This window comes from Coptis chinensis, chromosome 6, assembly GCF_015680905.1.
Source record: "Coptis chinensis isolate HL-2020 chromosome 6, ASM1568090v1, whole genome shotgun sequence".
Lineage (NCBI taxonomy): Eukaryota > Viridiplantae > Streptophyta > Magnoliopsida > Ranunculales > Ranunculaceae > Coptis > Coptis chinensis.
In genome coordinates, this window is record NC_141461.1 from 48617882 (window position 1) to 48633421 (window position 15540).

General features: G+C 35.4%; 1 non-coding gene across 1 annotated transcript; it reads right to left on the reverse strand.

Moving 5' to 3' along the window:
- Nucleotides 1-8730: 8730 nt before the first annotated feature.
- LOC147493351 (small nucleolar RNA R71) lies at nt 8731-8836 on the reverse strand. Its single transcript, XR_015200643.1, has one exon. It is a non-coding gene; the product is annotated as a small nucleolar RNA R71 (small nucleolar RNA).
- Nucleotides 8837-15540: the final 6704 nt, after the last annotated feature.

Genomic DNA, 15540 nt, shown 5'->3' on the forward strand with positions numbered 1-15540 from the left:
AATTTCCGATTTCTAGTTAATTACTTTTTGAGTTTAATTTATTGTATTTACATAAAGTTTCCGATTTCCTTTTAATTATCCAATGTGGTGTATAATACCAACTTCTACTGATCCATCTGTAGTGTCCTTGCAAATATGACATAAAAAATAAATTATGCTTGATTTACTATGTGGGATCATCAAAGATTATCCAGTTTCTGATTTCCCATTAATTATTCTTTAAATTATGCATGACTCACTATGTGGAATCTTCAAAAATTATCTACGAATAGGTGTTGTTATATTAATTATTCTATAAAATATTTACAAATATGCATAATTATTATATATGAATCTTTTTTTTTTTTTTTTTTGCTGGGTTTATATATGAATCCCATTATATATTAATATTATATTTATCACTCATCCAAATTTCTTATAATGTGAAAACCTCACTCTCCATTACAAAAAAAGTAACTCACCTTTCATAAAACCCTTCAACTTCATTTTGTTATTAGTTAATAGAAGTTTGATTGAAGTTTTGTGAGATTGCCTATAAGGGAAAGTTTATATATATTGAAGCTACTTGAATAGAAAAGAGTTCCCAATCATACGGAAAGAGATAAGATAAACATCATCTTAAATGCAAAACTATACTTATCGAGGCATTCCCACAACATACAACCCAACTATATATGTTTTGAGATTAGTTCAATACATTTGCATCCAGTTTCTGATTTTCCGTTATTTATATTTTAAGGTTAGTTCAATACAGTTGCATCCAATTTCAAATTCCCGTTATTTATTTTTTGAGGTTAGTTCAATGCAGTTATATCCAATTTTTGATTTTTCGTTAATTATTCTTTGTGGTTAGTTCAATACATTTGCATCCAATTTCCTGTTAATTGTTCTTTATTAGGTGTTATATATGTATGGCTTAGGTGATGGTTTAAGAATAAATAAAATGGATAAACAAAATAGACAAATCTGAGAAAATAGGGTCTTCAAAATATGTAACTAGAGAAAGACCTTGTTTTTACTTTGCTTCTACACTTTGTTTCCATCCTTAGCCTTTTTGTTTTGGTTTTTAACTCCTTTAATTCTGTTTTTGGGCTTCTAACTTTTTATTATTATTTTTCTTTCCTTTGAATGGAAACTTTTTTTTTTTTTTTCTTTTTCTTTTGAAGCAACTAACAAATTCTTGGTTTTCCATAGGTCTTTCTCTTTTTCTTTTCTTCATGTCATCCTATTTCTCAAACTCATTCAAGATAGGATTTTTGTTCTTTTATTATTTTATTTTTTTTATATATAGGGTAAGGAATTTGCGGTTTATGAAAAGGCTAATGAAAGGCTCAGTGGGGCGACTAGCATAAAAAAAATATATACTCTAGGTTGGAATTTATGGCTATATCGATCCAAAAAAGGCCTAAATTCTCGCTTAGGATATGGTATGGTGATCAAGCAAGTAGATATGTGATTTTTCTACTCGGAATTTACTACTTCTTTGTGTCATCACTCAGATATCAACTCATATGAGGCTTTTAGACTAGATTCTCACAAAATTTGTAAAATTAAGCACTCTAACCTAGGTCTCAGAAAAATACTGCCAAGTACAATCATGATGTTCATGCAAAATATTTATGAAAAGATGCAATGACTATTATCTATATATAAACCTAAGTTTCTAATAACTACTCTTAATTCTAATGCTAAGTGAGACCTCTAGACTATAATCATCACCGAAAATGAAACAATACCACTATCCTTAAGTGCATAGTATAAATAAGTTTTATTTTTCACTAAACAAAACATTTTGTTCCCACCCCCAAACTTATTTTAAACATTGTCCTCAATGTTAACATATATGCTAAAATTAAAAAGATAACAACGTGGACAAGTAAAGATAAAGGAAAGAGGTTACCAATAGCTCCATGAACGAAAAATAAAGCTCGAGTCACATGTAGAATTTAGTTATTACCAAAGATATAATAGTGATAATATATATAAGGAACCAAATTACTACAATGACTAAAATGTGTCACGTATCTCATTCCATAGAGTTACACGTCTCCAAAAAGGCGAAGAAAATGTGCTAAAGTGGAATGTATGAGATATGTGCATAATAAACTCAACAAAAATAAAACCACGAGTTGTCTCCCACAAGCGCTACAGTTAACGTCTCTAGCAGACGAATGCATGCAATGACATGCAGATAATCAAATATTCAAATATTAAACAAAAGATCATGCAATGCTTAATATAACAACTGCCACCCCCAAACTTATGGAAAACAACACTTAACCATACCATGTATCACCTAATAAGATATGCAAATGAAATAAATGGTAGGCTAACATGAGACAGTGCTCTCAACAAATAGTAATAATGCAATCAAATTTTTGCAAATCAGATAACACTTTCAAATCATCTTTTCTTACCCAAATAGCACGGACCTTAGCTAAATGGTATCTAGGTTGTGTATGTTTATATTTCACTCCCATTTTCTTACCATGATTCCTAGGCAAATTATAATCACATCCCATAACTCTATTAGATAGACTAGATATAACAATATTATTAGCATGGTTATGAGATGGAGCACATGTTTGTCAAACCGGGTTCAAAAATGATACCGTGTGTGCATGACTAGTGGTTTTACACCAAACTTGAGAATTGGTTCTTCTAACATGATAGTGATACGTAATATGACCTACACAACCACAATAATAACAAGTGATAGGATGTCTAGTGTGGTCAACATGGGAGGTGGAAGGGACATTAATTGGTATACACCCTGGTTCTAAAGAAGATGAAGTCGACTTAGAACACAAAGCAAGATTAGCACAAGCACGTGAACACTCCTCAACATTCAAATTTATATCACCACTACAAAGACTACAAATTCTTCTTTAAAAGATCAAACATAGTTTCCATATGAGTTTCCTTAATTATGTTAAGCTCATGTTTCAAAGAATTATGCTTATGCATGAGATATTCATTTTCTACCTTCAACTTATTAGAAAAACATATATTCTCATTAGCGTGAGAACTCAAAACAATGTTTTCACTTGCAAGAGTTATTACCTTCTCAGCCAACCTCTCATTATCATTAAGCAATTCATGATTTTTCTTTAAAAGTGCAACATACAGCTCATGAAAATTTTCATTTGAATCACTCAACAAACTATCACGGCTAATATATACACAAGAATTAGAAATAGGACATGAAGAATTGTCATTAAGAGGATTACGAAAATAATAGTCCTGAGATATAGGATTCACTACCTCTCTTGGTTCCTCATCATCACTATCACTAAAGTGGGTTGATCTAACATTTAAGAACTTAGAAGAAACAGGCAACCAAAAATCATCCTCAGCATCATCATTATTACCCAATAGTTGATCATCAGTCCCAACCAAATTCAACTCACATATATTTGTCGACTCCCCAGGTTGTGTGTTTTGATTAAAAAGATTAGGCTCTACCTAGTTTTGGAGTTATCTCTCATTATTTTTCTTCATAAGATTAACTAACTGACTAACACGAGTTTCAAGTAGTTGGGTTGCCTCATAGGTAGCTAGTGTCTCTCTCCTGACCTCTTGCATGTTCAATGTATTTTTCATGTTCAAAGTATTTTGATCCATTTAAGCAAGAGCGTGTTCTAAAGCAGGTGAAAGTGCAAAAGGATTGTATGTGTTATAACTCCACATGTTTTTTTAAGAACTCTAAATACGACAATCCACACAAACAATATCAAACAAATATATCAATTCCAATTTTAAAATAATATGTTTTAATATTGTTGCTCCTAAACCCAAATAACACGATTCCCAGTTCTTGTGCAAAAGCACCATCACTTGATCCACGTGTCAAAAAGGTTTTCCTAATGAGCGGGCTTAACCTGTCGTAATGCAAAATGCCTACGGCTGGTCAAGGTGAATTATCCTTCCTAAATACAAGAAAAACAAAACAAAAACAAAACACACGACACAAACCAATTCAACCTCACAAGTCTGAAGTGTACCTCCCTTTTTAACCGTGGCATGTAGCACTAGAACACTGTACGAGTAAAGTTCTGGATCCTACACAGCAACTAGAATTGGCCTGTTTATTTAGGCCGGTTAAAATCCCTATCAAGTTTTTGGCGCCGCTGCCGGGGATTGCAGTGGTACAATTGAGGCTTAGAGTCTTACTTTACTTAATTCGTTATATTTCGTTTTTTTGTCTAGCCGTAGTTTTTGTTAATTTATAGTAATGTCTATTTAAATTTTTCTGCATACGACCACATTAATAAGTTCCTGACATCTGTAGGAACCTCTCTGAAAAATTTCAGGTCTACCTGTGAGAAACTTAGAGTGTGCCCGCGCCCTATTTTGCCTTGCAAAAACAGGGATTGACTGTATACCATCATCATCAATTTGTGACTGTATACCCTCATCATACACAACATTAACTTTGGGTGTAGTGGGAATATGAGATAGGGATTAACTCAGCCTTTGATTCAACCTAGGTGAGCTCCTAATAACCCCATCACTTCTGCTTAACCCCTTCTATTTTGGTGTAGTTGGAATAGATGTCGATGGATTAAGATTCTGTGTTGTTGCTGGAGGAGATAATGGTGGGATTAGAGTGGTAGGATTCTGTGTTGTTACTGGAGGAGATAATGGTGGGGTTATAGTGGTAAGAGTCAGTGGAAGTGACACTTGTGGAGGGGGACCAGCTGTAGAAGACAGAAATAGATGGAACTTTTTGTCTTTTCCAGGTTTCATAAGATTCCACAAATGCATAAGTACTTGATCACTTTTAATCTTACACAAATCACCACTAATCAAGCATGCAATATCAACAAATGAACAAGGACTTACCAGTACCCCTAGACCCAATAACATGTTCACATCCTTGTTTAGATTCATAAAATAGAGTTCATCCCCATTTAACTCCCATTTCTCTATCTTCCCACCCTTATAGTCAAACATCTTCAAAATCCTAGTTGCAATTTTCCCCCAACATCCCCCATAATGGATAACAAACTTTCTTACACCTAATAAGTCACTAGCCATACCACTGGAAATAACATAAACACAATTTAATGATTAACCCCTTAATGATTTCACATAATTTCACACAATTTAATATCACATAATGTATAAACACAATTATATACAATAATTTAGTCAAATTATACAATATAATTGCATGATTACTATAAACGAAAAGACCCAACTTGTTAGAGTTAAGTGCAAATATGCAATGACAGACATCAATTGACAAACAAGGGTACCCGATAAACAAATATATTAAGGGGCCCATATATTAAAGAATAGGGTTTTTTAAACATTGGTCCTACTATTACTATGGTAATTAAACTTTGGTCCAGAAATGCTAAAATATTAGTTTTTGGTCCTACTTCTGTTACTTGACCGTCAATCAACTTAATCGTCATCTCTCACTCTTAAAGATAAGTTAGCATTTGACCCAGATAATAATGTCATCGTTATGACATGATCTTTATTGTAAGTTAGATATTAGAGTTTAGTCCTACTTTCTGACGGTCAAGTAACAGAAGTAGGACTAAAAACTAGTATTTCAGCATTTCTTGACCAAAGTCTAATTCCATAGTAATAGTATGACCAATGTCTAAAAAACTATAAAGAATATTCAATACCAATTAAAGAATTAGTAAAAAAAAAACTCCCAATTTCTTCTAAACAATTAAGGTTCGGTCCTACCACATCAATTAAAAGTTGGACTCAAAATTTGAAGTGGTGCACACCTTTAAAAACAAGTTTTCAACATGCACAAATATGCAGAAGAATAATGCAAACAATTAGATCGAGTACTTACACGCAGAGATTTGTTTTCATCGTATTTCACTTCCAAGAAGTTTCCAAGAGGTAGCATTCACTTTATTTTGTAAAACCTTCAATTTATATATAAGAAAATGGCTGAGAGATTGTGGGAGGTAAGGTTCAGATGAGTGTGCAATGTTGATCAGCTTCCAAATATGCATTTTATTATCCCTTTATTAATGCATTACAATCCCTCTTACGCTTAACGAAAAGATAACTCAAAGCTTTTACTGCCTTTTTTAGGTTAAGGAGTATTTCAAACCACTTATCAGATTAGCTGCGTCTTAGCACTAAAAGGAGCATTAATCATGCTTATTATGAAGACTGGTAGCTGCTATGGAAAAGTGCTGAAAAAGTCAAGTCAACCAGTCAAAGTCAACAGTTAAAGGACTCAAATCAGAAGACCAAAGACGGAGGACCTTATCTCAAATTATGAAGACTTATCCCTAACCTTATCTTGGTCAAGAAGGCACCCATAAAGCAAAAACAAAAGTGAAAGGGGTGAGGTGTCTAGTTTAGAATAGATGAGGGCAAATTTGTAATTGGCAAAAGGAGAAGTATATAATCAAAAAGAAAATGAGAGAACTTATCCATTGTATTAGGATCCAAACCATTTGGTTTGCTTTACTTTTCTAGTTTTGTTTTTCAATTCAAGTTTTACTTTATTGTTCTTTATTTTCTTGTATTTCAATCTTGTTATTTTATCTTGCTTATTTCAATCAATCAATATTTCCTTGTTCTTCCTGTTTTAATCTTTCATTCAATCATTTGCTTTCAATGTTTTGAGTCATTTCAATCTTCAACAACTTGTTTTTCAATATTTTCATTCACAACTAAACTAACCAAGTCCTAAACTAAGAGTCTACCTTCTTCTCTAAACTCCCAGTCTCTCAACTCTAAACAATCTAGGATGAACCTCAACCTTTTACAAATCTTTGAAGTATAATCACCACAAATAACAACTTCAAATGACATCACCGTCATGGATTGAAAGAGGAGAAGAGCTTGGTTGGGAGCATCTAAGGAGGAAGCACCCTTCTCACCCTTTCATTTCTATTTCTTTTATTTTTCGTCATTTTATTTCGCTGTTATTTCGTTACTTATCTATTTTCTTATAAATTAGGGTGCAGAACCAAAAACCTGAATAGGAGCTAAAAAAGTAGCCGGAAAACGATCGACTTTGGCCGGAGTCAAGCAGCGTCCGCGCGAGCAACAGCGAGCTAGCCAAGGGGTGATCGCGAGTTCACCTCCAGTGACGTGGGTCCAGTTTTTTGGCTACGTGGTTGGTTTGTGATGAATAGTGGTACACCGAGCCCAGATTGTGTAATATAGTAGGATAAATCAATGGAACTTGTTTGTAATAGTTAAAGATAAAATGAAAACGGAAAAAAAAAAAATAGGAAAAGTGATTTTTGATTGATTTCTTATGATGAACATGAGTTAAACTTGGTTTAAGTTATACACTTACCAAGGGGTTAGAGTTTTAATTGCCTTGGGAAGTTCAAGTGTGTGAGGCAAGTTATGGATCATAGCTCACACACTATGGATCAACTTGGTAATCAACACTTTAAGTCTATTTGACTTTAGTTAATCTAAGGGATTAATCTAAAACTAGTTAATTAAATTAGTATAATATTAGTTTAGTTTTAAGTTTGGGCCCTTGAAGGCAAAGTTGTATAAATTGTCAAAAACCCAACTCGTGGGCTTTTTAAGTGGACCTTTATTGTAACAAAAAACAGGGTAAAGCTCGAAAGGTTGGGCTTGATTCTCAAATCAAGCGCCAACCGACGTCGCCTTGAACCCAAGGGTCGTGTACGCAAACCTTGGGCGGTAATTTCTAAACCTCCTCGCTACAAAGCGTAAGAGGATACTTATGTGTTATTAAGTATGCTTAGATGATTGTGTGATTTACATTTCAATCTCGTCTTTACATTTAACATTAAGGCTGAACCCGATCCCTAAAAGAATAAAAAGTGGCGTTAAGACCCACTTTAGAACAGACGTTGCGTGAAATGTGTGTTACATAAACCAAATTAAAAATATAAAATCAACCAAGCGGAGCCAATTTAGTCAAGTCCATCAGGACAAACATCTAGCACGAACAAAGATAGTAGTAAACTACCAGATTCCAGTAGACCAACCACCTTCCTCACTCCCCTCCCTCAGAAATACCGTGGGTGAGATTCTTGGGGGCACACCATCTGGTGAAGTAGCGATTTTCTCCCTCGACACGTGTAGAGCTAAAATCCAAGTTTCACGCCCAACTATTCCTCTGAATAGGGCATAGTAAAATATATACCAAATGCAATGTTTTCAAAACTTCATACTTGCAAAAACAAATTTCAATTTCTTGAGCATGCATTGCACCATTTGCGCATGTTAGGATGGTTTTGGGGTCTTGCTAAAAGTGTATGATACTGCGTGGAGGCACTTCAAGTATTAGCAAGAATAAAATATACTCACGTAGGAGAGTTCGTCAACCTAGACAATCTCCTGTTTCTAGTCTTTCATCTCATAAGATGGCAGACGAGGTAGTGCAAGTTGAAGAGCCTCTCTCAAACTTCTACACACCATTGCAAGATGGACCTCCATCTTGTAAACGACTCACACCGCTTACGAGCAATTTTAGGATTCCACAAAACGTGTTCAATCTTCTACCCATCTTTCATGGGTTAGAACACGAGTTACCGTACGAGCATCTATGCCGGATACATGAAGTATGTAATACCTTTCATCATCCGGGTGTCACCGATGATTAGGTTAAGCTACGAGTGTTTTCCTTCACTTTAGCTGGTAAGAGTCATGCTTGGCTTCTCTCATAGAAGGCCGAATCTTTCGATACATGGGAAAAGGTTGTGTTCTCCTTCATGAAGAAGTACTTTCCGCCGAAGAAAACAGAAGAGATAAGAAGCAAGATATAGTTCTTCAAATAGAGTCCAAGTGAGACATTTTCTGAAGCATGGGATAGATTCTCTGACTTACTCCATTCATATCCTCACCATAAACTAGAAAAATAAACTCTTGTCCAATGTTTCTTCAAAGGTCTTCTCCCATAACATAAAGTAACCCTCGATATCATAAGTAATGGTAATTTTTTGGATAGAGGTGCATCCGAAGCTTTAATCTTTCTTGAAAACCAAGCCAAAAAAAGTGCCCATTGGGGAGACATAAATAATTCCAGAACAGTCCAACTCAATACAGCTAAGGCTAGTGTATTTTTTAGGTGAAATCAAATCCTGAGATCAAGACCTTAATCGAAACCCTCATAAGAAAGATAGATGCCCTCACAACCAAACCAAAAGACCAAACTTCTCAGCATGTCATGAACATAAATACCTCACCATACAATTTCTGTTTAAGCCTAAATCATATAGATTCCACATGTCCCTTGATCACAAACATATCATCACTTCAACCAGAAGAAGTGTGAGCTTTCAATGTACCAAATACACCATGGAGACAACATCCAAACTTCGCATGGACCAATATTCCACAAAACCAAACACCACCAAGTTTCAACAAACCACCAAATGCATTCAGACAAGGACAAGGACAAAGTACCTATAGCAATCAGAACAAAGGATTGGTTCCATCTCAGTTGCACCAGAACTATCAACAACCAAAGAGACCTAGTTCCAATCACACTATCAACTAGCGTCCAAACAGATAAGCCCACCGAAATAATATTATCTATCATGCAACAGCAAACCCAAATCCTAGCATCCATGCAACAAACTCTGAACTTGTTAGCCCAAGATAAAACCCAGAAAGGTGTGTTCCCAGGTTAAAGTATCCCGAACCCTAAAGCAACAAACACAGCCTTTGAAGTAACAAGTGACGTGAACGAAGCTGGAGTGCTAAAAACTCTTTCTTAATCATCCCATCTACAAGAATTGAATCCTTTTTTATGATGTATTCCTTTCCCATTCAATTCCATCTTTTGCTTTAAAGGGATACATCAATAAGGCAACCGGACCTCTCCACTTGGAAGGTGTGGTTGTAAGTGTCGGAGCCGTAGTCCATAGTATATCTCGCATATTATTTGTAAAACATTTTTTACTCGTCATTTGAGTAAGTGTGAACCTATGGAGTGAGTATACAATTTTTCTTTTCTTTATTTTACACTTCTTTTTCAAAAATGTTTGATTTCTTTGTGCTATTAATGATAGATTCTCGATACATCAATAGTTAAGTGATTTTTATAAAAGTGGCAATAAATTTACACAGACCAACCCTTAGAACAATGCAATCTAAGGGCAGTTTGAGATCAGTTTTGCTTACTAAGAGTTGCCTATATCACCGAGCTATTCGCCCGGGTCAGGACATTCCATGTCTTGTGCAGTAAATTCCCCAACTCGCGTAGCTGAAGCTCTGTCTGTCTAGATTGGGTTCGCCACAGAGCCGACACGAAAGTTGCCTAAGAATATCTATTATGATTTGTTTTAAAGTAGTAACATATAGAATCACTGCTTTTAAGTACGAGTTTCTTAAAACATCTCTCCAAAGTTTTTAAAACCAGAAGATATAAAAAATGAAAGTTATACATCCGGAGTAACCAAAATGATACCGGGTTAACGTATAATTTTATCTTCTTGGAAAAACCTCTATATGGATAGAGATATATTTTAAATGAGAAAACAAACACACACACACACACACACACACACACACACACACACACACACACAAAACCCCATCTCCAAACGAGAATTAAACAAATAGAGTAACCTAAAGTGATATTGTTCTCTGTTTAAATCTTTTCACCTCCAACTCTCTATTTTGTCTTGAGAATCTGACATTAAAAGACTCAAAAGTTTCCAAAATTTCCTTTCTTAAAAATCTTTCCCCTCTCATTTAAATCTTTTCCCTTTCTAAATCTCTCTCGTTTCTGAAAAACTTTTCAAAAATGTCTTCTAAAAACAAAAACCATCCACCTACCAAGACTAGATGGATCAGTTTCAATGATCAATCTTCCTAGAGAACTGCAGCTTAAGATATGGATAGTTATACCAAAAACCATTCCTAGGTATGGTAAGAGTTCATACGCACGTAAGATATGCTCTATGAGAGAAGGCTGGTGCTTGAATTGTCAAACAGCAACTTGCCCCAGTCTTCAACTTCATAACAATTATATTTATAAAGTCTACACGTATTATTCTCCAGTGCACTACACTCAGTCTAAGAGAGTAATCCAACCATCTAGTTGGGATTGACTCAAGTTTTCAAAAACTTCCAAGTCTTGGGGATCTGACTTTAAACGACCCACCTTTTTAAAATTTCTCTTAAACTTATTCAAAACCCAAAAAAAAATTAATTAATTAAAATTTTCTTTCCGTTATCTATACATATTTCCCTACAGTTCCTATACAGTTCCTTCCTTTATCTATTCTTTTTCCACAGTTGGATGTGAGTGTACCTTATACAGTTATGTTGCATTTTCGATGTTGATCATTTTGGTACCTCACAAGTCAAGATCGGACGAGTAACAAAGCGTGGATCGACTCCTGAAGTTAGCAAGGCACTAAGGACAGGATCGGAATTTCCTTTATTCATATGGGCTTGGGCCAAAATTTTGAGTTTCTTAAAAAGGAATGTGCCTCGCACATGCCATCAACCCATATATATAACTCGTGATCGCCCCTATTCGACTCGCAACCGCGACCTCACCTCAACATACCACCACCCAATTTTTTCACAACCTGCTCCATTTTCAACCCCCATTCCAAATCACAACCCCAATTTAATCAATTCCTACTCTAAAATGGCTTGAATTCTCAAAATTGTGTCGGAGCAAAAAATTTAAGACCTTTTCTATTCCGACCTGTTTGAATTGCACTTCAGGGCAGAGATAAGGAGAAGAGGATGGGAATCTTTGGTTGTGATGGAAGAAGTGGTTTATTCTCCTTCTCTTACGCTTTCGTTCTATAATTTCATGGTTAGAGGGGAGAATAAATGCTTCGAGGTTGTTAAGGATGGCAGAACACTGGAGCTCACCAAGGAGGTGGTGAGTGCTGTTCTGGGGATTCCTCTGAAAGTTTATGTTCAGACGGAATAGTCCCCAAATAACAAGATAGTCGACGTGCTCATGGCTGAGACTCTTCTCGAGGTGCTTAAAAACCCTTTGTCTCACTGCGCTTATCAGAGTTCGCTACGAAGGAACCAGCTAACAGTATCTCAGTGGACAGTATACAACCTGCTAGGCTTGACCAAGCCTTCGGATATAGGTAAGGAGATGCTTCATATTTTATGGATTCTTAAAGAGCAGAAGAACAGTTTCTGCATCGTCTCCTTTATCTTCGAACAGCTCTGCAAACCCAAGAAGTCAACAGCCCCTTTACCAGTGTCGGTAACGAAGATCATGCAGCACTGGGGCTTTGAAGTACCGGACGCCTTAGTGGAGGTCAGGGACACTACTTTAGGTCCCATCTATGCCCACTGCATCCAGAAGTTTTGGTATCCCCCTGTCGCTAGAGCAGTCGAGCAAGCGCAGCCTACAGAGCGAGTGGACTACTTTGCTGAAGGTGCCACCCGAGTGTTCACCCAGCCCATGGATGGAATTCACTTCCTCCATGGAGGCCAGAGGATTCTGACTCAGCACGTCAGCAAGCTCAGGCATACACAACAAGATATCATGGCAACTCAGTAGAACATCAAGGAGGAGCAACAGGAGCAGAGACGCTTCCAGCACAATGTCTCTAGAACACTATAGAGCATTCGAGATACGCTTCCGTGGAGTGATAGACATGCTAGGACCCGCCATCAAGGAGAAGGATCTTCTAGACACCGCGACAAGTCATGAACGAATTCTGACTACGAAATCTCCCTAGGGTCCGTATTACGTAGTATAAGTTAAATTATATATATTATTATCTGCTTGTTTCATTTCTTTTAAGGAATTTGGTATATGAGTACAAATACATCATGCCAAATTTTTCCTTTTTTTTTCATTCTTTTTGCATTTGCATAAGTTTTCAAAAATACAAAACCAAAAAAAAAATTTCATAGTAAAATAATTATCCTTAGTATAATAAACCATGTATTTCTTGTTCTATATCAAACAACCCACTCCCCCAAGCCTATTTGGGGGTGGTATATTTTCATCATGAAGAACATAATACAGAGGTGTCACCATTTTTGCCATGTTTCTATGGTAATCTCTTTCCTTATTTCTTCATACTTTGAGGACAAAACATATTTTTCTTTGGGGGTGGTATAGTAACATTTTGCAAAAACTAAGCATTTTCTATATAGTATATAATAGTATATTTCTTCCTTCCTAAAAAAAAATCGAAAATGACCAAAAATATTTTTCTGTTTAGTATTAAAAGTCTTGTTTCCTTTTTCTATGATGAATAAATAGTTTATAAGTCTCATTATAGCAACAAAGTAAGGATTTGTTCTTTGAACTTAGACTAATATACGCACAATAATTTCTGCATCTTTTCATGAATGGCATGCATCAGCATTTGTATGTATATAGCAGTGAGTTTCCGAGACCAAGGTTAGAATAGTTAAGTTCCATATCCTGTGAGAATCTAGCCAAAAGCCTCATCTGAATGATTATTGAGTGATGACACAAAAGATGTCTGAATAGAAAGACCACACGTCCACTTGCTTGATCACCACGCCATATCCCAAGAGAGAATTTAGGACCTTTTTGGATCGATATAGCCAAATAAACGTTAAAACCCCAAAAAGATAGATTTTTCCTTTAGTTAGCCCTTTTAAGCCTTCACCTTTTTCTAAAAGCCTTTTTATTCTCCACCATAAAATCCTAAAATGTTACAAAACTCAATAAAAAGCTTATCCAGCTGACGAGTTAAGAATTAGATGGATATCAGAAAAAGAGAAGACAAGACCTTGTACAAAGACAAATCAGTTAGTTGCTTCGAAAAGAAAAGAAAAAAAGATAAGAAAGACCAATCAAAAACTAAAAACTCCAAAAAAATTCGAAAGAGTCAAAAATCGAAACACCCAAAGTTCAAAATCAAAAGGAGACGATATCAAAAACAAAACAAAAAGAGAAACAAAGGCAAGTTAGAACTCCCGAAATTCAAATTCATATGGAGTCACAAAGTTTAAGAGCTAAAAGAATGAAGCACAATTCGAAAGCAAAGAACAAAACAAGGTTCTTCTCTGGTTACAAGTATCATGAAGACCTAGTTTCTCAACTTATCAGATTTTGTTTTTCCCTTCTTGTTTCCTTCTGGACCATCACCCTAGCCCCGTAACTCCTAATAAAAGACCTCTAGCTTAATTAGGAATAGGATGGTGTGATAGTAAGTGGCAAGCATGATCAATTGACCCCAGTTCCTTTGGATGTCATTTGAGTATGTGAGGAATATAAGTGCCCGGTGCACTTGAGAGAACGAAACTTGAGTGAAGCTATCAGAGAGTTGTGATTGCAACACACCCCAGTGAGAACCCACCTTAAGGATGCTCTCTAAAAGTCTCGGAAACAACTCTGCTTTTGCATTTCATTGCTCATATTTTGCACATTTATCTTTAGATGATTAAATTACTATACATATTTTATTCTAAGTTCAAAAGAGCTTTTCCGTATTCAACGCTAATGAGATGTATGGACATCTGAGAATAAATAAATAAAAAACAAGACTATTTGTATTAAATAGAAAAAGTTTGTGAATACCTTCACTGGAAAACTCTCACGAGGCTTAAAGCTCATCCACTATGGAATTCCTAGTGGTTTAAGGCCTTGTTACATATGGTCAATGCAATTGCACTCTGTGAAACGAGATGTTTAGTTGATAATAAATCACACATTTGTGATCTTAGTTTTTTCTCTCATCATTGCTTGAGGACAAGCAAGATGCTATTTGGGGGCGGTGATCAACTCCCAAATATGCATTTTAGTACCCCTTTATTAATGCATTATAGTCCCTCTTACGCTTAACGAAAAGACAACTCATAGCTTTTACTTCCTTTTTCAGGTTAAGGAGTATTTCAGACCACTTATCATAAAAGTTGCATCTTAGCACCAAAAGTAGCATTAATCACGCTTATTGTGAAGACCAGTAGCTGCTATGGAAAAGTGCTGAAAAATTCAAGACAACCGGTCAAAGTCAACAGTCAAAGGACTCAAATCAGAAGACCAAAGATGGAGGCACTTATCTCAAATTATGAAGACTTATCCCTAAACCTATCTTGGTCAAGATGGCACCCATAAAGCAAAAGCAAAAGTGAAAAGGGTGAGGTGTCTAGTTTAGAATGGATGAGGGAAAATATATAATTGGCAAAAGGAGGGGTATATAATCAAAAAGCAAAAGAGAGAGAACTCATCCATTGTATTAGGATCCAAACCATTCGGTTTGCTTTACTTTTCTAATCTTATTTTTCAATCCAAGTTTTAATTTATTGTTCTTTATTTTCTTGTATTTCAATCTTGTTATTTTATCTTGTTTATTTTAATCAATCAATATTTCCTTGTTCTTCTTGTTTTAATCTTTCATTCAATCATTTGCTTTCAATATTTTGGGTCATTTCAACCTTCAACAACTTGCTTTTCAATTTCATTCACAACTAAACTAGCCAAGTCCTAAACTAAGAGTCTACCTTCTTCCTTAAACTCCCAATCTCTCAACTTTAAATAATCTAAGATGAACCTCAACTTCTTACAAATCTTTGAAGTATACTCACCACAAATAATAACTTCAAGTGTCAGAGGCGAACGAAGTAAAACCCTAATTAGAT